This window comes from Anguilla anguilla, chromosome 13, assembly GCF_013347855.1.
Source record: "Anguilla anguilla isolate fAngAng1 chromosome 13, fAngAng1.pri, whole genome shotgun sequence".
NCBI classification, from domain to species: domain Eukaryota; kingdom Metazoa; phylum Chordata; class Actinopteri; order Anguilliformes; family Anguillidae; genus Anguilla; species Anguilla anguilla.
Window position 1 is genome coordinate 9323257 of NC_049213.1, and position 24808 is coordinate 9348064.

The window sequence follows — 24808 nt, forward strand, 5'->3', positions numbered from 1 at the left end:
AAAAGCTAAGTGGAAATTTGCAACATTTTGTTTTGTGATTTTCAGTCTTCATGATGGTGAACCCCCCACCTCCCAACCTTTAATTCCTGGACCCTGCTGCGGTTTTGTAACAAAGTAGAGAATCAAGGGAGAAATGAAAATATCTGGGTATATGGTCTTGAATTGCAGTTTGATTCAAGTAAGTTTCTGCTCAGAAAAGATTAATGTGGTAAATAAGCAAATCTATTTTTAGATTCCAAGACTGTCAAGAGATGACTCATTGCTTTTGCTAGATTTAATACACAGTGATATTAATTATAAGATAAGCTATGTATTCAAAGTACTTTCACAGTAATGCGGTAAACAAGAAGCAAGCCAAAGAGAGAATTAATATGCCACAGTACATCTGAATACAATAGCTGTTCTGGGATATTTGTTCTTCAGATTATGTTCAGGGAACATGAAAAAAAAAAAAAGAATGAAGCATCATAGGAACAATGTAATAAAACAAAGACACCTGAGATTATCAAATCCACAGTTAGTTTTGTCCTACACCTTGTTCTCTGCTGTGGTATGAGGTCTACAGAGGGAAAGCAAAGATAAACAGCAATATCTAGTGCTGCTGTAGTTATACATTAGTACAACAGGCTCTGAGATGAACATGTGGTTTCAAGCCCAAACCAACAAAATTATTTGTATTTTTAACTTTATTCTGATTAAAAACTGGAAGTGGGAGTGGTGTAGTATAACCCAGAAAATGGAAAATACATTATAATCATTGGCACGGCTATTGTTCAAATATTATAGTATCAAAGTTTTACAATGAAATCATATTAATTCACTTTAACAACAGGTAATTTGCTTTGCACAAACTACCTGCATTTCTTTACTAAGTTGATTTTTTAAAATACAATTATTTTAAGCCCAAAATATTTAGGAAAGTCATGGAAGGAGTACAATATAGCATTTACGGCATTGGAGTAATTTTAATTATAAAGTCCCCAAAGTGTGATGCCATTGCTCTGGCCTATCTAGAATCTCTCACTCGCTGTCTCTCTGCAGGTGTGCGTGTGTGTCTAACTGAGAAACTTTCTGCTATCTTCTGAGCAAATTGCTTCAAAGAGATGGGAAAAAAGATCAGAATCTGAATAATATTGGCCAAATTCAGGAGGAGAAAAACATTAGTAAAATTATATTTGTATTCGGCATCATCCCTAACACACACACACAAACACACACGCGAATATAGATATATAATAAGGGTCGGCTTGCTGGCTTTTATTAAGTCCTTGAACAAAAACCATCAAAATCCTAAAACATCAAATGAATCAAGGCAACAAGATACGCCACAAGGAGAAAACACAGGCAAAAACCCCTCAGCAGAAAACTATAAATAAGAAAGCACAAAAAAAAAAAAAACACCACAGTCTACTCACCAGCAAGTGGGCAAAACATCTCTTTTGTTCAGCCCAATAATTAGGTAATGGCTGGCTGCCTATGTGATTAGGCACAAACAAGCTCCATAGTCAGTCCCCAGCCTTCTTCATTTTTCTACATATGTCTCTGGAAACATCACTACGAAACCTAACTAAGTGATCTATGTTCTGCAACATGCCCAGTACTTTTATGTTTCACAATTCAATCCTGGTGACTTTTGTACTGTATAACATTCAACGAATGTCTGTTGTCTCCTGTGAGTTCTGAAATTCACAGTAACTCATCTTTTCTTTCTTGTCGTTTGGAGTTGAGTTTTTCCGGCTTGTTGATCTCCTCCTGAACCACACCGCTGTGGATCTACTGTACAGAAGCCCAGAGTTTTAGATACTGAGGATTTTCTACTCTCAGTCAAGTTATCCAAAGCTCTTATTTATCCAGGCACCTATTTATAAAGACAGGTTTATCTCAGATGCCCGAGCAGCTTACAGACATCTGAACCAGGAGGAATTTGAAATGTCAGTACGATTCTCTGATCTGAACGTGTCTTTCTAGTCTAGGCTTGGGCTCTTCAAAAGCTGTTATGGGTCTCCTCTTCAATGCATTACAAGTTGCATATTTGTTTGAGCGAATTCTCTTTTTTAAAATGACATTCACGTATTTGTTTTTAAACACCTGCGTTGAGCTACAAACATTTCAACAGCTTTGAGGAAATTGAGATTTCAGATGATTGGGAATAACCTCTGCATGTTTTCAGCCTCATACAAATTCAGTTATGTACACACACAGTAAGGGCCACATCCACACCTGTGCTTATGTAACTCACTACCGAAACCAAGCGGAAAATGCCCTTGGAGCACAATCCAGACCTGTGCTTGAGTGATTTTCTTTTCTTTTGGTCAAGCAACCTTGGGTCTTCAAAAAAAATAAAATAAATAAAAAATACAATTCTGTCTTTTTTGAGCCGTCCAATAATAACAGAGAAACTGGGTTTCCCGAGTGCTCTGTGCAGGCTATGCGCAGATTTACTGATGTGACTCACTTGCTCTGGGTGGGTGAGCCCTAACTCAACACACAATGCAGGGTTTGGCTGCGGCCAATTCATTGTAATGCGCCGAGAGAGAGAGAGAGAAAATGACTGCCAGAGATGGGCATTGATCAGGGGAGAGAACAATATTATTTGCAGCAGAAAAGATGACCGGAGGAAAATTAATTGTTTCGTGGAACAAAAAACGGCTTTCCACAATCAGAACCGGCCCCTACGCCTTCTGCGTTCTACATTTTCACGGATTAATTATTAACACTATGTTTATTTATTATTTATTTGGCTGTGGCATGCAACCCAGGCATCTTAATAGTAAAACACTATCCTAATACAAGGCTATTCGGGAATGAGGACTGCAGTTCTATTGTACTTATACAAGTACAGTAACACAATCTGAATATTATTTTAATGGGAAAGGGCTTGGTCCGCAATAGGAAAAAATAACAAGCATTTATGTGTCCACGTAAGCTTCCCATGAAGGTAAATATGTCGGGACTGCTGTTCTAGGTTTTAAAAGAGCTCTTGATATCATTGGCTGCTATAGATTGGCAAGTAAAATTCATTATGACCAATTAAATACATAGTTGATTCCATTAAACATTTAATGACACATGAAATTAAAAAGAGAAATGATATTTCCTGATTTATTGGGGAATGTGGCAGATTTCACCCTGACCTTACATGCTATCAAATTATTTTATGGATAGTTTCACTTTCTGGAATAACGTTTGCGCCCTTAAAATGGATGCCGATAGAAAAGGACTGTGGAATGGTCAAGAGCAGTTGGCTAGGGCATTAATGATACCTTGGACTGACACCCCAAGCCAGTACATTAATTAAAGTCACACAAATGTTGACGTGAGCAGACAGACAGAACTAGAAAAAGTGTGGTTTTCTGTCACTTTGATGCAAATTCAGCCGGAATAGACGATCAGCACGGCTTGTGCATAATTAGCTGAGCAACAAAGCTTGTTCTGCAGCACCTCTGTCCCCTTGATTCAATATTTTGCAATTGAGGAAAGCTTAGAATCAAAGGAAATCCGATACGCCTGGTGTACAGTAGTTTCCTGTTATCGGGGTATTTGATTCCTGTCTGTGTGTCCTCTCCTAGCAATAAGTCAGTAATTAAATCGCATCCATGCTGACCCCCATTGTAATAATTAGCCTGGAAACTTGCTAACAGCCGACAATTAACAGTTCCCCATTTTAGTGTCACAAGGGTGCACGTGGCAGAGAACTGCTTGGCGGTGGGGTATTATAAATAGAACTGCTCTACAAGTACTACAAGAAGCAGGGGCATTGCGGAAGCACAACTTGGCGTAGATGAGGAAGAGCGAAAAGGGACCAAGGGTCTAAGCCCAGAGGAAAAATAGCTGCTTCTTATAAAGGTAGAAGCATTGTTTACCCAGGCACACTTCCTGACAAACAATCTTATGGTTTATTAGGCTGCAAACACAAAAATATCAACCATATGATTAAGTGGATGCTGTTCACTCACGTCATCAGGAATTAATTCACGTTGTCTTCTCAATTATACTCAGCCTTTGTTTCATGCAAAGCCAGATACTCTAGCTTGCCATGAAGAAGACCACCACTGGCCTTTACGCATTCAATTTAATGATGCCATGATTGCTTTGATATCTCAATGTACTGTATTTTTACATGCATTTTCCAAAGCCTGGAAGAGTGTTTTGTATCTTGGATGGTTTCTTCATATGATGGTCATGCGGGAGAGATAGTCAAATCTGGCCCTTGAGGGCAGTGGTATTGCTGGTTTTCATTATCCCCCTCTTATATAGGGCATTATTTAGATCTGTAAACCCAAGTGAATGAGATCTTTGGTCAATCAATCGTCAATTAACCTTCAGGTATGAAAGTAAATCAGCACTACTATTGGTTAAGAGGGCTGGATTTGAGTATATAGGTCATTGCCAGCCAGAGAAACCTTTGAGGTTCATTCAGGCAGCATTGGAAGGAACTCTGGGAAACGGAAAAGGACTTCACACTTCCCCAACACACCGCAAGCAGATGAAAGCTGGTCTCTTTCCCCACCACCTTTAGGTGGAATATTTCATACTTACTGGGGGTCGAGAAAAACATTGTATCTCAATGATATTACGTCTCTGTCAGGGTACGTAATTCGATTAAACTCTGTTATGGCATCACTACAGATTATTTGCATTCCTCAACGACACTGCATCTTTTTTATCGTTGGTGCTGCAGCAAGGATATCGATTTAAAAAAATTGACCCCACAGTTATAAGCAAGCAAATGTGGCAAACTTTATTCTGTCTTAGTGAAATATCAACTTACAAATGATATACAAATCATTTTTTGCTTGGGGTGCATGGCGTGGCAATGTCATGACAACTGACGTCTTATATATTTTATTGCATTTACGTGCCATTTCAATGAACATTTCCGTGCTTTGTTTTATCGCTGTTAAGATGCGTATGATTAAAAAAATAGACTTCAAGCAGAGCAGGAGGGAGTGTCTTGTGCTTTGCTGATTAATGTATGCAACGGTATAGATTATCATACTCTAGGGTAATTGCTCATTACACTAGTCACAGCTTGTGAGTCAAAGGCGGCTAAAATCTTATGATCATTGCCCTCAAATTATTATTTTTTGTTTATTTTGTTTGATTAATAATTAAGCAGTTTAGCAGAATTATCCATACCAATCGGTATTTATCTTTCTTAATTTTATTTTGTGGTAACGTTCCTTTGCTTCACACCACTACATTTTTCAACATTTGCCCAAATCTACAGATACCTTTTAATTTATTAATAAATTAACTCCTTGGTTTCCTTGTCTGCTACCCTTGGTTAGACAACATAAAGATCAGTTGATCTGTTCAGGTCATGCAGTTTAAATGCTTATGAGAAATTTGTTCGCAACTTTTTATTTTTCTTTCTTATGAAAACAGTATGATATGCAGATTCCAACCTGAGTTTAAAAATTCTATTCTATGTAATGATTATATTTATTTTACAAAATTTACACTCTTTAACATGATGTGATGAAAGAGGACAGTGCAGTGAGAGAAGGTTTTGAGAGATTATATTTCATCAGATCAAAAAAAATGTAACATGCTGAAAGGTAAACAAAGAAGCAAGAAGGAGACAAAGAAACCATAGGCTCACCTATCAGGCTCATATCCTTATGGTCCAAGTGTATGACCCTGACCAGGTTAATACTCTGAGGTAAGATGTCCTCCTGACTTCCATGCATGTTCTTTGCTAATGAACCCATGGGCGGCTACTGCTTCTGATGAGTCATGATTCTGTGTAGACGGGGCTCCAGGTAGGAGGAGAAGATTTTGGCGAGCTCAACTATCGGCCGATTGCATAATTTGGCAAAAGATTTGCTAGAACAAATCAAATTGCACGACACCTACAGTACCCTACAAACTGTACCTTCCAGATTCCCTAAAGATAAATGGTGGCAACAGTAAAGACAGCGAGGTTTATTGATTTCTTCGGAGATGCAAAATGCTACATTTTCCTGAACTGCGCTCAAAAATTGAATACAGAACAAACAGACTGGACTCACGCCAGCTCTCAGGAGCACAGAGCACATTTCAGTTTAATCTTCTTCTAGCAGGGTCGAGGGATTTCCGGAAGGTTCCGGTATCGTACTCATATTACCTGTGGGTTTCACAGATTGATGTGGATGTCACTCAATAGCAAAATGTTCACTAAAGAAAAATATAATGTTTATAACAATGAATATATGATATATGGTAGTATACATATGGCAGTATTTACAAAATATAAAGAAGTGTCACGGTATTTCAAAACAACACCAGAGATATAAAGTGGGTTTACAGAGTTCTGCTAAAGCCTTTGGAAAACACAGCCTTTGGGGGACACTGTCTAATTTTTAATTTTAATGCAGTAACATACTCACAATGCCCCCCCTGCCCCCTTCTGTTGTGTTGTATTTGTCATATGCAAAATACATGATGATAATACTAGCCATTAGACATGGGCCGGCATGCTTTTCAACAAAGCATAAGAAAGGAAAATGAGTTTGAGACCAATGAGTTCAAAGATAAACTTTTAGCCTCCTCCATTTTGAGTACATGGCTGACATGGCGTATCCATGAGCTGGGGATATGTTACTTTTTTGTTTTGCAATTGTACTGTTTCTGCACATGCTTTAGATATTAATACATACCCCTTTGTGTTTGTGTGGTTGTTGGGTTTGTGGATATTTTCTTTTGCCACTGTTGCAGCGACCTATGCTTGTGCCAATGTAGGCCTATGATTACAAAATATGACATTTGAGTAGCACTTTCTATGAATTGTTCTCAATAACAGATATGTAACTCCTTCAAAACCAGCACATAACATGTTGATAAGCACCACATAAACATACATGAATACTTATAAATATTCATGAATACTTACAAATGCTTATGCAAATAATCACAAATGGTCACATGGTGTGCATCACTTGCTATGCCATTGTAATGTCACTTACTGCATCAGTGATGACAACACCACGCTGGAGATTGACATTAGCACTTATTAATGTTTATGTAGTGTTTATAAAGTACTTATGTACTACTTATTTTAAAAATAAAAACCAATCATAGAAAGTGTCAGCAACATATATCCCCATTTGATCATGTAAGGTAGCCAGCAGTAAGGTGATCTGACATAAAATTGTGTGCAACAGATCAATGTCAAGTTTTCAAATATTTTTAGTTTATGTGAATGTCTACATCATCATTTAACTTAATTATGCATGATTATCTATCTTAAATAGTTTTTTTCTGGAATTTCAGCAGGGTTGGACATGCATGACTTGTATGAATTTCGATTTATGTTGTTAAAATTAGTTCATTTTTTATGTATCTATTGACTATTGCTTTCTATATTGTATGTTGTCACACTTATTAAAAACAATTACAATAATCATGTGTATTAATTTGCATGGTTTTTGCAAATCCCGATTAATGTTGTTTCAATGTGTTATTTTTTTTTCTGCATCAATTAACTGCATTGCTTTCTGTATTGTATGTAGTCAGACTCATTAAAAACAATTACAAGAATCATTAACTAATTAGAGATTTCAGCTTGGAGCTCCATGTGGAAATGAGACACAGGATTTTAATGATTTTAATGATCTGTTTTCTTTTCCTCTTTTTGTTCTTTAATCATACCTGATGGTGTAGTGAACTTCCTCAAAGGAAGATTTTTTTAGGGGGTGGGGGGGGGGGGTGAATACTGATCCAGAGTGAGACTCAGAGACCTCTTTGTAAGACAAAATTGAGTTTAATCAAACTCTCCTTAGACAGTAAACCATAAACTACCATAAAATCATAAATCATTAAAAGGCTGTATTTCGTGGAATCCCAAGGCAATCAAGCAGGAAGTGTGTGCCCAGACAAAAGATCACAACTCCCGATTATACAGTAAAGCAAACAACTGGGTCACATCACATAGAGGGAGGACAGAGATGGCTCAGAGTCACGGATTACTGAGACACTTCCAAAACTCCTCAGACCAATCACAGGCCTACTACAGTAAGTATATATGTATCTACAACTAAGCTAACTATTCAACTATTCATTTATTTGTCTAATAATTAATTTAATGAATGGTTAACTAATCATCAATTGACATTATTTCTGATTTCTCCAATAACTTTGCCAGGGGGGTGATGGTGTTGATATGACAGCCTGTCAGCAGCCATGCAGCTCCCTTTGATAGACAAAAACGCATGAAATGATGTGGTTAAACAGCTCACTCCAAATGGAGCAGCTACTATTAAAAAAACACGCCAAATACGCAATAGCTGCGACCGCACACGCGCATGCATCCATGTGTGCATGCATCCACGCACACACCCTCACACAAACACGTGACCTCTTCTTTGGTTGATGACCAACCTTTCTACAAAATCTTGTGCAAATCTGTGAATCCATTCGGGAGTTATGCGCCTTTTTGTGATAGGCCATGCCCATCGCCACGCCCCCTCACACACCCTCACACAAACACGTGACCTCTTCTTTAGCTCATGACCAACCTTTCCACAAAATCTTGTGCAAATCTGTGAATCCATTTGGGAGTTATGCACCTTCTTGTGATAGGCCACGCCCATCGCCACGCCCCCTCACGCAAACACGTGACCTATTCTTTGGCTCAAGACCAACCTTTCCATAAAATCTTGTGCAAATCTGTGAATCCATGCGGGAGTTATGCACCTTTTTGTGATAGGCCACACCCATTGCTACCCCATCCCCCCCCCCCTCCCCACGTCAATCGGCCTTGAAAGTTTTTGAAAGTTGAAATTTCAGCCTCCTGGGGCGAAAACTGTGGCCGCTACGGGGTGGGACACTTTTTGTGGACCAACTGACCAACCGACCAACCAACCAACCGACCGACAGACAGAGCTATAGAGCTGTGACCGCAGCTAAAAAAATAAAACTGAAACCTTTATAGACACAAGAAACCAGGTGAGCTGCATTACATGCAAGCAACCCATTCAGTTGATCAAAACTCTAAAAACAAAGCAAGAAAGTCCAACACACCCCACTGTAGGACAAGGGTTGGCCGCCCCTAGAATGTTGTATGCAGATGTTTTTTTAAAAATATTTAATTATTTTAGCTTTGTGTGATCCAAAGGAATATAAGCAGTTGTTAATGGGTTTCTGGGCTCTTTTTGCTGTGAGCTAATGTAAGTCTAAGCTCTGCTTTTGGAGTGCTGATACTGCTGTTTTTTGGCTATTTGGGTCACCCTAATTCATTTTCTACACCTTCTTGCTTTCATTTCCAATTGCTCCCGAATAGCAGCCCAGAAAGCAAATAGAATGAGCTAATTGTGATCAGAACAAATATTGTGGGTAGTACAAAATCAGTGTTCCAGTGTTGCTGTACACCAATTATCTCATATATTCTGTAGCATGGCCCTCCGCAGTTTTTGAAGCTTTTTATTGACTTGTTTGTTTTCTCAGATTTTTACATTTATTTATTTATTTTCTAATGAACAGTCCTAATAAGCTTATGTTGTCACCAAACTATCCTGAATTTTCAGATCCATTACTAACTTTTGAGAAGAGTACTAGGTATTATCACGGGCTGCCCTCAAGTATCAATTAGGAAATCATGTGCCTGGATGAATTAGCATATCTTAACATGCTGTAGCTGGGTCCATGAAAGCGTGCAGTTTGGTGGCTAAGATGGGATTTTGCAAGAGTGTAAGGACCAGATAAACGTGTTCGACCGTGACCGTAAAATCTGGTCATCGACATGTAAGCCCAGCCATAAAATGTTGCATGCAGTATTGTTTCATTAAAACAACCATGTTAATAATAATTATATGCTGGCCATTAGGTGTTCCATATACAGACAAGATCATTCTGTTACATTATTTAATGTTTCAGTGAAAAACATGGTTTCTATAGCCATAGATGTGGTGGGTCTCATAGGATTGTAGCCCTAGCAATTATAGAAATGTAAAGAATGATATAACCCTAGTCTCCCTCGCTGGCATCTAAAGAGCATCTAGAAAGCAAAGATGCATATTGTTAGATATGTTTGCTGCAATCTCACTGATGCCTGTTTTTTGGCATTGGCCAACACTGAGTGAAAGCCACTTCCTATCTCTCATTCCACCCACCCACTGACTTGCACTCCTTATTCTACCCAGTAAACTGATTACCATCACATCTCCACACTTAGCATTACTGCCATCTATATTAGATGATGCAAGATGATTGTAAAAGCAAGTATTTCAGAATTTTTTTCTCCAAAATCTCGTATTTCAAAGATACGATGTTAATTGCATCTCTGCTGTGAACATGGCAACATGTCCAGTGTTAATTCAACTCTAACAGCGTTAATTGAACTCTTATCAGATGACATTTGATCCCACTCTGGAATGTGGGACCAAATCTCATCTATTAAGTGTTGAATTTACACTGGGCATTTTACTGTGAATGCCCTGCAATGTTTGGAACTGAGATGCTCTTGCCTGCCTGCCCAGGTGCTTCAAGGAATGATTGTGAGGTATGAGCCTGAGGTGTGCAGTTTGTTGTAGCTAGCTGATTTTACATAGCCAATAAGATGGAAATTTAAATATTTCAGGACTTTTGTGTTAAATGATCCAGATGTCACCTGCCCCTGAAAAGACAGTAGGATATAATGGATATAATATAATGGATATAAATGCATCACATGGAATGGTTCTGAGCTGACGTGTAAGGGGTCAGGTGCACTTGAGTGAGAGAACGGCTATTCTGACTGTTTTGGCCCGATAGTTTGGTTGCATCATAAAATCTTAGAGTTCGCTTAAAAAAAAAAAAAAAAACTCCCCATGGATTCTGTGAATAAAACTGCCTTAAAACTTTGTCAGTACAAATATTTTACTCGACTTATTGTCTGAACAGCACAATATGATTTAATTAAACTTATTTATGGTTGTTGTGCACAAAATGCTTGTCACTGGAGCTTATAATTTGTAATCCACTGAAAGTTGAACCTTGAAAGTTGAGCACGCTTAAAGGCGCTATTGTAATCAGTTACTTAAGAGTTTTTAATTGGGAGATCCAATTTTTTTTTAAAGTGTAGCTATTTCTTCTCTTCACAGCAAGTCCTTGCAAACCAGTCAGATAAAATTAAATGGCACAGCAAATCTGAAAATTTTTAAAAAGGTAGCGCACTCCGAGGTGCAATCTGATAAATATTTGCACTGGCACATGTCTGAATAGAGTGGATCTGTATAGCATTTCATTGCACTTGCCTGGTCGCCAGTGAGGCAATTGCATTTAATTGTCTTGTCATAACACACCTGTTTCTCAAGGGGAGACAGCCCGAGGCCAGCTGCATAAATTATTTGCATATCCCATGAAATTAGACGGCATTGGACCCTACGGAAAAGAATAACATTCAGTACAAGGGAAGGGTTGTTAGACATGAATTACAGATGCAAAATGCAAAGGAATGACTATACTTGTAAAGGGACATACTCTCACGGGACCTCTGTTACAATGTCACATATAATATAGGATATGATGCTTTTTATATTGTACATTGATAGTGTTTAATTAATGTAGTTTGTCAATAAGTTATGCAACGAATAAGAACAGATGTTTTCCACGCACTGTTCCTTCAAAATTAACTCTGTTAACACATACATATTTGTCTTATCGGAACGGCCAGTTTCTATATAAGTGCACATAAACGCATACATGCACGCCCGCGCGCATACATACACACGCACACACGCACTCAATCACCATGGATGTGTGCACATACTCATACATATTCACGCACGCACACACGCAACGTTATTGATTTAATTCATCGCCGGCTGACGTTATTAACTTTAGCTTGGCAGCTGAAAGACAATCAGACGTAAACCCAACTACATTTAAATGAGGCTGGCGTTGTCTCCCAGGCATGGTACCTTGCTAAACTGCGGCAGAGACACAGACGAATGCTTAAAATATGTTGCACCAGTAGCGCTTCTTTCCTCCTTAGATTCCCCCACCCTCTCTCGTTTTCTTTCCCTCCCTCCCTCTGTCAGTCTCTTATCCTCTCTCAATCTCTCTGAGTTCTTTCCTTCGCCACAAGGGGCTGGAGTGGCGGCGTTCGTCGCTCCGTGTTCTCGGCTCTCTGGAACGGGGTCTCTCCAAAACCAGCGTGGCTGCAGAGGTAATAGGACCGTATATGCCGCTCAGACTGTCCGCAGCTGCAGCGCCAAGGAACCCTACATTTTTGGAAAGCGCAGCTCAGTCAACGGCAACTGTAGTTTTACCGATCTACACCTCGAATCGACAAGGAGCGCGTCATACACAGCCACAAATTCTTTAAAAGGTAAGAACAGGTGTCTTTTTGCCTTCCATCCTTGTTTTCTTAAAATGATTCATTTCGGTATGTAATTTTGCCGAACAAATGACGCCCGAAACAATAATTATCAAGCAGTATACAACTTGTGTAAATGCTTATGTTCACTTCGATTCCTTCCATCTGCCGTGGCAAATAGTTTTAAAATTCTCCTTAACATAACTATGCCTGCATGTGTATTTCCTAACACTTTACACATAATACCGTAATTTTTCGGATTGAAAATGATTATGTTGCCCTATTAATTCCAGGTGCGCCTTTACATTGGCTACTACATATTTAACTTGTTGCAGTTTATAATTTCCAGATGGAAACTGGCAAGGTGATAACATGCACTCTTCGATACCGTTCGTGAGCAAGCTTTGTGGAAAAAATGCGAAACGCACCTGGCAGGCTCCAGCCAATGAATTGAAACAAAGTTTATAGCATCGCGTTGTTAGTAACGGTGGAATTCTTAAAAATGCAAAAAATAGATGCATTATAAGCTTTACAACGATCTAAACGTTGAGTTTTTTTCTCAGCGCATGCAAAAGGTAGGCTACGATATGAGCGGTTTTATTTAGGCTAGAGATCGGCTACTCTGCGTCAGCGAGACGCTGAACAATGAACACTGGCTTGTCATGAACTTATTAATTAAGCTCTTTGGGTTGTACTTTGGCGAATTGCTCGCTCAGGCTCTGAGCAAGCTGAATCCACCAGACAGTATGCACATAATGCTTAATTTACTGTGCTGTTACATGTTTGTCATTCAGTCGACGTTTGAAAAAGTATTGCCTGTTCGTCGTATTTATTGTCTGGTTGCCTATAGTTTGTTGTTTATATTTTGTGGAACTAAATATGTATTGCATATATCACATTTTCAGGTTGTAGCTAGATATTAAGTTTTAAGTGGAAAACGAAGCCATTATTCGTGTGCGTTCGGTGGAGCTTGAATAAAACGATTAGCCTACCTTTTGCGGTGAGCTTAAGAGTTTCCAAATTCATGGTAGAATGACAAACAATGTAGTACACTATGCCTTCTTTGTTGTTTTAATGTGCTTTCGAATTGGTGGACATATTTGGAAACGTCTAGTTTTATTACGTATAGGGTATCCCGTACATGACACTGACTAGTTTTCGCAGAGTCTGCTCGGCGAGGAGACCGAGACTGCACAGCTCAGTACGTTAATGTGTTTGCAAACCGGGAACGCAACTGCGCATCGTACCATAAGGACGCCGGTCTGCTTGCTTTTGTGGTGCACATGGATAAACTGCCAAGTTTAGCCTATTTGTCATTAGTATTGTTATGTCATTTTATTTCCATATATTCAAATAGTATATTTCGGCTGCCCACGCCGTTTATAATTTTGCAATTGCGGTATGTGTAACATTATAATTAGTATTATTATCATTATCATAATACGTCAATCAAGCAGTTGGTTTATCTATCAGGATATATGCTACGATATGTCGCTTTCATTTATTTCTTTTATCAAAAGCGTTCTCAATGAGTATCCTAGAATGAAGTCCCATATGACTGTGTCTTCAATAAATCGATAGGATCTGATGTAAGGAGTTTAGTTCAGGGAGACGGAGCGTACCTCTTAAGTAGCCCATGCACATAATGAAATTCGGGCTGCTCGAAAGTTATTTTATGTAACGAAATGACTTGTCTACTCATGCACGTGCGTGGCCGTTATATAATGACCAAAATGTTATTATTTACTAAGAAAGAAACGCAACAGTTATCGTTTAATATTTCAAGTGTTTTCCCCACCTACATCTGTGCACGAAAGTACACACTGTGATGTGAACGGGGGTTGTAGGTTCTTGTTTGATTTTCACCTTTAATTATCCTAGATACATATTAATTCCAACCTGAATTAGCACTGTGGAGAAAACAATGCTCGTTCATTTAAAGAAACGGCTTACGCAAATATAGATATTCCATAGTCCTATTGTAAGGTTATGATTATCAACCCCCCCCCCCCCCCCCCCCCCCGCAATATCCTCTACCCAAAAATAGCATACATGCATTGGACCGCTATTATTTGGCCCCGTGATCAATACATTCAGATGAGCCGGGACAAATGGCCGAACGACTTGGAGAACAATTTTCGTCATTTTCTGCAGTATGCAAGTTACGATATTTGAGCGAAGACTTCACTGAAGCTTTTGCTTTTTCTCTTTTTATATCAACCCAGCCAGGTATAACACATGCTTTTGGGGCCATGGTTCCCAGCACAGCCTTGTTTTCGTTTATGCTTAAAATTCGTTATGAACAAAGTGTCACATTCGTAAAGGAGTGCATCGCAGATGAACACTTATTTTGGTCCCTCGCGCTACCTTCCATGAGTGCATGTTGTTTATTAGTAGTATCCGCCTTCACAGTCCCTCGCGCTGAAGGGATGGGAACGCATCAGTAGCGTTGGCTTCTGCGACTGCTTGAGTACTCGCAGTTCTCCCGGACCTGGGGCTTCTCATTTACCGCTGGTCAAATGTATTTTGGCAAAAATAAGGTGGCTTGATGTCCTTTTTGATACTTAACAGAAACAATTGGGCCTCATTTAACGTATTTGTTCTTTTTAACAATGTTTTCTACGTAGCCTTTAGTTGCATTTAGCTCTGATTTTCTGTATTTTACTGCATGGGAAATATAGAAAAGACATGAAATATGAATTGCAGTGCTTCTGATCTCTATGAATCTCTATGAAGAGAAATGTTAAATTGATGTGTTTAACAAATCCCAATCTAACATCAATACCTTACATTTGAATTGTGAATTGTTCTGGTTTTTACTGTTAGCAGTAATTTAATATTAAAACATTTCTAAGATACAGCATGATTGCTACTACTGCTCCCATATTTTTTTTTAAGATTGATTGCATAATTAAGTCAGATCCAATAATTTGACAGATACGTATTGAGATTTGTGCGCTTTGAACCCAAATTATGTTATTGAGAAAGAGCTTGAAGCTGAAACACAACAGCAAATTGAAGAGATTAAGTATTTAGAACGTTTAGGGCATTGATTACGATTCATCCAGTCGGGAAAATAAACTTTTACTATCGGGAAGGGGGCGGGCAGTTCGGGGGGTGTGGGGGTTGATTGATGTCACCAGAGGGGCTGTAAAGATGACAGATACGCGTTGCAGATGAGGGCACTGGGAGGCATTTTTATGACTTCTGGAAAGACGGCTTGGCTAATTGATCTGGGTCCGTGGTAAGTTCACCCTCTGTGCTGCAATCTCACACCTGCTCCTGGATCCTTATGGATCTGGTTCCGTGGTAAATTCATCCTCTGTGCGGCTCTGTGCATCCTCTCACACCTGCTCCAGGACTCTCCCCGTGCCAGGAACCTTGGCTCCTCATGCCGGAAGCAATGAGCTTTCCTCACAAGCGCTTAAATGGAATTTCTCCCCCCCCTTTCCTGGTGTAAGGCTCAGGATGCCAGTTAGCGCAAGTTACCCAGGGCTGTAATTAGTTCAGATTTATTTAGGATTTTCGGAGGGAGGGTAAAGTGAATTTGGAGCTGCAATTTGGAAAGAAGTTATTCTGAGAAATAATATTCATTTGTAGTCAATTTTTGGAATTGAGTTCTTTGGGCAAAAGTAACGCATATTCCTGCAGGTTCTATCAAAGTCACAGAAATATGTTCTGGGTATGTTGAATACAGACCTCCTGGCAGCGTCCCCTGATGGTTATCATTTAGCCATGAAAAAACATCATGGATGATATGTGCTTTAAGAATGTTCCAAATGAAAATAATGAAATGGCAGATTAGCTAGTTTAATATTGCTAACAGGCTTGATACAATTAACATGAATGCACCTCTGAAGTTTATTTATTTATTTGCTTGGATAACAAAACTGAATATTATGCTATGACCATTCCTGTTGTGCAGTGAGAGGCTTATAAAGTTCAAGGAATATCCAGGAAGCCAATGACTAACTTGTGACATTTACTCTGTTTTTCTAACGTTTTAGGAATATTACAAGAACCTACAATTTCTCACTGCCTTGATATAGCATGTACCTGTACTTTTATGATTTGTTTAAGAATAGTTGAATTCATGTTGCACTATAATGCAAGATTATTGTAAGAATAACAAAGATCCACAGGTTGGTGGGTGGTAGGTCCTGGCAGTGCTGTTAAACTTTCACATTCTTAAACTGAACGTACTTGGACCAGGTCACAGCATGTGTCTCAAAATATGGATCTCAATGGAGTAGAGTTCACAGAGACTGGTGAAGACATGGTAATGTCGAATCACAGAGCTTTAACCAACAAACCCTTAAAAAAAGCATATTCCATTATAATGGACTTTTTTGCCACACTTCCCCTGCTACACCGATGGGAACACCCAATTTACTTTGGACTTCTGAGATATTGCTTTGAATGCCCTACTGTGGTACAAGGTCAAGGACACACCCACAAAATCCGAAACCACTTGCTCACGGCAGTTCAACTATAGACAGGCAATGCAACAACCGTAGTTACTGGACACCAATTGTCACGTGTGAACTTTGGGATCAGCGTTATTCGGGGTCTATGGTCTCCCAAATAAGTCTTTTGGTGGCTTATAAAGACATGCCCTGCAACCTCACCACTGGAAAACGTCCACTGTGATTATATGTCCTGTACAAACCAATAAAACCGGGCAGACCACCGAGCCAGAAGTAAAGGGAGTAAAATAATTTTTTCTTCTTCTTCGCGAGAATGTATCAGAAACTCTGTTAATCGTGCATTGGCTCCCTCCAGCCCCTGGGAGCAGGTGTAAAGCGAATTTGGTTTGTGGAAACTGAGTCGACACAGTTTGGTTTTCTGAAGAGAAATGTTTGAATGATTGCCGTCCCTTTCCCCTGCAGCCCAGCTGATCAGCATTTACTTCATCGACATGTGTCTCGATATTAATATAAGCTCTCATTTTCAGAGAGTGACATTTATATCACAATGGCGAATCTCATGTGCCGTTGAGCGAGGCTGTGGCACATTGGTTATCTAATAGAATGCGGACACTTTGTGTAGGAAGCGATCTGATTCTGAATACCCGTGTATGGCATTCAATAAGTAATGGCACAATAGTCAATCTGTCTAAGGGAAAGTTGGTGATTGTTATGCAGTCCAACACTGTGCTTGTATCTCTCAATAAAAAGGTTTATAGAACCTGCAGAGGAATCCTTTGTGGAATCAAGGGCCCCTGTACAATGGATGATGGTGGATACCCTCGGATTCGATTGTTCTCCGATGTCTTCTGGGCCATTCAAGGATTACAGCCCCCTGTATGGCATTTTAAAGGGGAGGGGAAAAAAAATGAACTTCCATGGAGCATGAAGTACAGGGTTCATGAATTAGTATTTATAACTGGATAACCTGTGATGGCCTGTTTGATTGGATTGCTACTTTTTTGTATATTATTTTTGTTTGGTGAAAATGGCAATGTGTGTTAAGCCAGTTTTTTTTTTTTTTTTTTTTTTGGCATGATACCACTCAGTAATGGTTGGATTAAATATGGAATTCAATATCAGGGAGAGTTTTTACAACATAACCTTGTGAAGCTGAACATTGAATTTACTCTCACGTTTGCATAATTTATACCTGCACAAATATGGCATGTTCACTAAACACATGTACACACACTATTTTCTCATGATTAATCTTTAGCCTCTCTACCAATAAATGCACAAATTAGTATGTCATATGGGAAATGTATTATTTCTTGCTAGTGTCCTTTTAAACATAATCAATAACACCAAGTTGTGATTAAATATTAGACTACCACATGAATAAATTAATTAACCTCTTTCAAGTTTAATAATGTTGAAAATCAAGCGTGCATTACGGTGAAAACAACCAATATGTGATGTATGTATTTAATCTTTCATATTAATCTTGTGAACAGAAAACAGTGACCAGATTCTTGATGTGAATACAGTTGAAAAATCACAGTGATGCGATTCTTCTCCGTTCATTTGAATACAGTTGGAAAGAACCATTTTACACAAACTATTTTGGTTTACCTGAGTGAATATCCCTTTTATGGATTATGAGTTTATATTTTTTGTGTGGTTTATATAAATGACTCTGTAGCCTCTTAATACAAGCCCTTTTTAGAATGCTATGAATATTCCTAAGATGGCAATGGACAGGCATGCAGTCAGCTCAGGTCCTCCTGCCATTAGATCGTTGTAGATTTGCACATTTATGCGTATCATTTATGCAGAGTCTGACCTTTTTGGTCCTTCAGTGAGGGATGGCCAACTTCATGTCAGCTTTACATGAAGTTGGCCAAAGAAAAAAAAAATATACATATTTCTTACTCTAGTGTGTGCCCTCTGCCCTTGTTGTCATAGTCACTCTTTAAAAAACAAAAGTTAAAGAAGAACAGCATGTCATAGCATTGCATCAGCTGTCAAAAAAAACTACTGTGGTCAGTTATTCCACTGCTTGGCCATAGTCAGGTTTTTGGATTTGAGCCCTGAGTTTGTTTTTCAAGTATTCATGGTTTGACCGACCATAGTGTGACAAATATGCATTAATAGAGGAAATCGAGATGGGGGAAAATACTTTTTTCACAGCGCTGTAGAAATTAGTCTTAGTAACTATCACCATCCAGCTGCACAGTGTATTTAAATGTAGAGCCTGAGTTCCTGCAACAATTTTTAAATTAATGATAGTTCTATATATTTCTTTTTCTCTGTGTAATATCTCACACTATAGGTATCCATTACTGTTAAATCTTATCTGCAATTTACAGTGCTACCTGGGTGAGGAACATTTGAAGCCTAAAGGCATTGTCACGAAGCATTAAATCAAAATGACCTAAAGCCGACTGGAAAAAGTAGAACCCTGATGCATCTTTTTGGTAGCTTTGTGCGTGTACGTGCGCGTTTGTGCACGCGTGCATGCATGTCCGCAAGCAGTCACAAGGTTGGAACAAACAAGATAAAAAAATGTATGTTTTTAACTAGCGGGAGATTTCTGCTATTGTATGTAATTTAGCTGTGAAAATGCTGAACTAGTTAGAGAAAAATCTGTTAGTCGGCGCCTGTAAATCTGTGGGGTTTAATGGGCTGTTGATCTGGAGAGGTCTGGAGGGGGCGAGTGGGGCTGCGGGGCGTACAGTGTATGCACCGGTGGAGCTCTGGACAGTACTGCCGGAGGCTACGTGCTCGCGCTCGGAGGCCGAGCCCCTGTCCCGGCTGTTCGGGAGATTTGCGATGCTGCTTTCGGGGGCTGGGGGGAGGGGGGGGGAGGCAGAGGGAGGTTTGGAGTAGCCAGCACTACAACTGTTTGAATAATGCAACACCCGATAATGACTGTGCATGTCTGAAGCAAATAAAATAAGAAAACCTTCCAGTTTACCCACAGAGAATGCAGAGAATGATAACTGAAGCACTATATAAATATTTAATTGTGATGCTGGGTCAGCGTTGCACTTTTCTGTGTCCTGGTGTTGGCTAATTTTAGGGAGGGTTTTGATTGCTGGAGCTACAGGAATAGCGCAGTGTTTTTATGGGAATACCTTGTGTTGACTTTTTAATCTTGCAGAGCGTCTTGCTGTGGTGCATTGTGCAGTATATCTTGTGCTGTATGTAAACTGGATACCAGCGGAGAGGGGATGCACATTTGTCGTAATACCGAGCACACTGCGCTGGAGTGCTGTACACCCAGTTTATATTAGTCTGTATTTGTTGAAACCCCCCACACGGTTTCTTTGGGTTATTTGTTTAGGTCATGGCCGTTTCTGCTGCTGCATGGCAGTCTACCTGGGGAAAACTGTTGTCGTAGCATTGGTGGGCTAGTCGGGTCTTTTCCCCTGACTGTTGACGGACCTCGCTCTAGTCAAAACAAACCCCAGTGCCCCAGTGCAGGGACCGGGACGCTGTGCGGTAGGAGATGCTGTCTCTCAGCTTAACTGGCCAGTAATTTCCATCCTCACCTCCTAAGCTAATATGCGGCAGAACCACTGGTGTTCAGCGGCTGCCACGTATCTCCTAGGTGGATGCTCAACACTGGAGGCGGGTTGAGGTGCTTCTCCCTTCTCGATTTTAAAGAGATCTGAGGTGATAAGGGCTACAAAGATGCAGTACATTATCATTAATAGTCCTGTGTACAGCTAGCAGTTGTGCCTGTTGAGGGCGGGGTTAGGGTAATATTTCAGGCAAGTCCAAAGGAGTGGATGGAGCTGAGTGGAGTTTCGCTGAAGGGGGAGGGTCGGACTGGCTGGGGAGGGTCTAATCGGAAATGGACACCACGTCGTTCCACAGACACCTCGCCTCCTTAAACGGTGTTATGTAGTGCAAACGGCCTCCAGGAAATCATTTTAACCCCCTCGGCCGTTCACAGACTGTGCCTGAGGGCTAACGCCAGGCCTTAAAGGCACGGGACCGAAATGAAGAGCCCTCCCAATCATGCTGTTGAGACCTTACGCGTGACCTCCGGATACCGGGCGAAGAATTGATATCCAACCCCCCCCCCCCCCCCCCCGGCCCGCATCGACATCCAAACATTGCCTTTCAGACTTTCAGATTGCCCTGCAGTCTATTTGGCTGTCCCGACTCTACATTATACAGCATCATTCATCTGGCCAGCTCCGCTTATCGTGGGAGGCTCACGTTTTATAGCCGGGGTTTAATGGCGCTATTCGGGTTGAGTTACCTTGCCCATTAACACTTTTTGCTAAAAGTGTTGCATTTGGGAACGCACCTCGCTGCAGTGCTCGCTCCAAATGTTTTTTTGGCGAACCGTTGGCCCCAGACTATTACACTAGACCTGTTTTTCAGCTCCCTTTTACCATTTAGATTACGATTCCTGATGAGCAGCTGTTCTCCGCGTACATTTCAGTTGCGGGAGAACGTTAATCCTCAGATTTTTTTTTTTTTTTTTCCTTTCTCCTGACTCCGTACTCGGGTACACTGTTACCGTCATTTATTTCTCATTTGCTTGTTCATACATCGGCAAATGATAGCCCAGGTGGGCTGAATGTTCTTTGCTGCCTGCTGATGTCTAATGTTCTGTTTACCACCACGACTGCATTATGCAAGTATTTCACAGAAGAGGGCTTAAATTAAAGTCTCGGACTTATCTTGCCTACAGTTGCTCGCTGCCGCCTCCCTGCTGTACTGTATGTTTTGCTGCTTAAATCTGATGTCCAAATACTGCAAATAAGCCAATTTATTTTTTCGATGAAATTAAGAATACACAACGGTGTGGTTAGAAGGTTGTCTTTTGTACCACGTATTACTGTGACATTTATGAGTGAACTGTTCTGCTTGGTTCTTCATGGTTTGTGCCCAGAAAGTGGGAAATAATATACTGCATGCAGGTAAATATTAGTCACTATTTGCACTTACAAAGAAGAAATGTCACTGTATTAGAATGTTAATTATACTTGGAAACGCACATGCTTTTAGCCATTTTCCTTCTATTAATGCAGCTGTTGTTCTACAGGTCCAATCTTGTGAAAAAACACTATATTCACATTCAAGAAACCATGCTGTGGAAAAGCCTCTGACTTTTTAATATTATACAATTATCATGTCAACCAATTTCTCTGTTATATATTTTCATATGGTAAAAAAATGTTGAACGAGATATGAAATTCCGATATGCTTTAAAACCAACGGGCATTTTGCACAGAATAGCTATTCTGGAATCTTATTTGAGGCCCGCACTAGTTTTCTCCACTTTTGGTAGTTGCTTTGTATAAGAGCATTTATGTAATGTATTTATCTTGCTGAGGTACATACAAAAAGAAGGTGAGAAAATGCATTTCTTCCCAGCCATTTCCTCTCAATATTTTATGGCAACTTTCATATTGTGCACAATAACAGAAATGCTGGGTATGTAAAACTATAATATAGCTGTTACCAGTGAGGGGTACAAGGTTTTTGTGTAGCGCAAAACAAGGCATTATGTTTATGAGTTCCACAGTAAAAACCCATTTAGAAGTGAGTGTGTTTGTGATGGATGCTCAGTGGAAGCTGAGTGAGCAGTGCTTTAATGATATACAATCCAGGCCATAATTGTATCATACTCCTTCCACTTATTGCAATTTTCCAACTTAAAAAATAAAAAAATAAAAAATAACAAAAGGCAGTGATGTTTCATATGTAGTGCGACATTTTGACATTATTGGATTCTGAATGTGAAGAAAGCTGGTTTGGACATCATTCATCATTAAATCGTGATGGATACAATGTTATGTTATAAAAATGATCAAGCACCACACATTATCCGATGAAATACGTGGTGTCGAAAGTCGTGGTGCTTCCTTTCAGGCTGCAGACGGCTAAGCCTGTGTGGAGTGGAGCTGGAGGAAGACCTGTCACATGGGCCTTTGGCTTGCAGCCTATTGGTGCCCGATCAACCAGCAGAGGTCAATAGATAGCGATGGAACAGGCACGCATATCCGACTGAACCCTCCCATAACCTGGGCGATGTGAGCGTGAACTGTGCGTCGCCCTATGGAGCCGCCAGCCGCAGTGGTTAGCGTCACAGTCCCGATTCGAACCCGAGACCGCGGGGGGCTGATCCATGCACCGCGGCGTGCTGGCGTAGCCGAGTACGCCATCCCGCAGCCTGCGTCTGTGCGTGTTTATCACCGATGTAGCCGCGCTCCATTGCCCTGCTCCTTGGTATTGGACTTCTCATGAAGGTGGGAGAAGGGGGCACACAACTTAAATATGGACGTAAATACCTTCAAGTCAGAGCTGACGGTCTAATTGCTTTTTTTTGTTCAAATGCAATGTGGTGGAGTACAGAGCCAAAATGACAGAAATTGTGTCACCGTCCCTATGCTTTTGCATTTAACATGGGAGGGTTACCTGAGCATGCCCCCATGCAGCATGCGTGCAGTAGACTCAGGAGTGGGGGGGCAAGATTTACCTGAGTGCACCTCCGTGTTGCACATCAGCTGCAAGCTCAGGTTCGGCAGGTGTACCTGAGCACGTCTCAGTGTGGCACACCTGCTGTCCTTAATCGCGGAATTCAGACGACATTATCGCAGAAAAAAGGCCTTTTGAAAACATTTATCCTTTTCTTCGACTCGGAAATAAAACTTTTTTTTTTTCTTCCACAGACTCAGTTTGACAAGTTCAGCCAAACGAACTTGCCGAGCTCGGTTTGAGGAAGAGAGTCGTTTTTTCAATTTTTTGCCTAATTGTTTTTTCCTCTCCTCTCGCGCGTAATTACATAAGCGCAGCGTGGCTCCCCATTATCGCCGCCGCGCGACCGGCGCGTTCCGGGGGCCGCGTCCCGGCGTTGTTCTCGCGCCGCGCGCCTCCCGAGCGCTAACGAGCCGCCGCGTGACCCTCGGCGCATCTGTCCGCTCGCTCGCCCATTTCAATCTGAGCGCGCTCTCGGGACGCGTTCCCCGCTCCCGCGCGCCTTCGCCGGATTAGACTTAGCGCCTAGACGCTCCGCGTTACCGCCGGTCATTGTGCGCACTCCCCTTTTCGGTCCCCCCCCCCCCCTTGTCGTAATGGGTTTTGGAAACTTAATACCCGCAAGACGTAGCGATTCCTCTGAGCCGGGGGTATTGTGAAATTGTCCCAGTTTGTAGAAGGCTTTATCCAGACCTGGAACAAAAGGGAAGAGCAGGATTTGGAAGGAATTCCAATCCCCGTAGCCTTTGTCTTTCTCCGGCATCTTTAGCATTCATCTCTGAAATGAGCTTTTTTCCCCCCTTCCGTTTAGGAGCTTCCCCAGCGTTAACTTCCAGGTTCTGGTTTGACTGTTTCATTCTGTTTTTGTCTCTGGCGGAATGAATTAAAGTACGCGCACACAGCCTCAGCGCTCTGTGATTGGTACCCAATTGGTGTTACATAGTAATGACAGTTGAGGTGAGCTTCCTTGCTCCATTATAAATCGCTGTGAGGTGATTTATTATTATTATTATTATTATTATTAGTACATTTTTGTTGTGCATTTAGCAGACCCCTTTCCAATGCAATTTATAGAATTTCTGTAGTATTGTATTAGGCATGGGCCAGTATTTGATGGTATAACTGTCACACAAAAAAAAAAATCACAGTATCTCAATGGCTAGTCCCGTAGAATATTCCCTGCGTGCCTTGCCCCACTAATAAAGGAAGGGTTGGCCCGTGGACAAATGCAACACACAGAGCTCTGAAGGTGGAGGGTGTAACTCACCATGTACCTGACTTCACCTTATCATGTCTGCGATGCCAGAATAAACATTCTTTTGATGCTGGAAAATGCTTTTCCCACTTCATGGCAGGCGGTTTAGCACAGCGAAAGCTTGCTTGTGAAAAAACTATTATGATCCCTTACAATCCAGGTCAATAGATCCACATGTGATTTTTTTTGGAGTTCACTGCTGTATTGTACACATTGCTCTAGATAAGAGTGTCTGCAAAGTGATTGTAATGCAATGCAATGTAATGGAACATGCTCAGTAGCAACTGCATGGCCATCATACTGCATTTCCTTCTTCCTTTTATTCTTTATGGGGGGTTATTAGCTGACAGATTAATATCTGGTAAT

General features: G+C 40.6%; 1 protein-coding gene across 2 annotated transcripts in view; it reads left to right on the forward strand.

Moving 5' to 3' along the window:
• Positions 1 to 11701: 11701 nt before the first annotated feature.
• Positions 11702 to 24808, forward strand: part of LOC118210663 (cadherin-22-like) — a 247014-nt gene continuing 233907 nt past the window's right edge. For both annotated transcript variants that reach the window (XM_035387024.1, XM_035387023.1), the window contains exon 1: positions 11702 to 12289. The gene's annotated coding sequence lies outside the window, so the exon portion shown is untranslated. The remainder of the gene's footprint in view (positions 12290 to 24808) is intronic.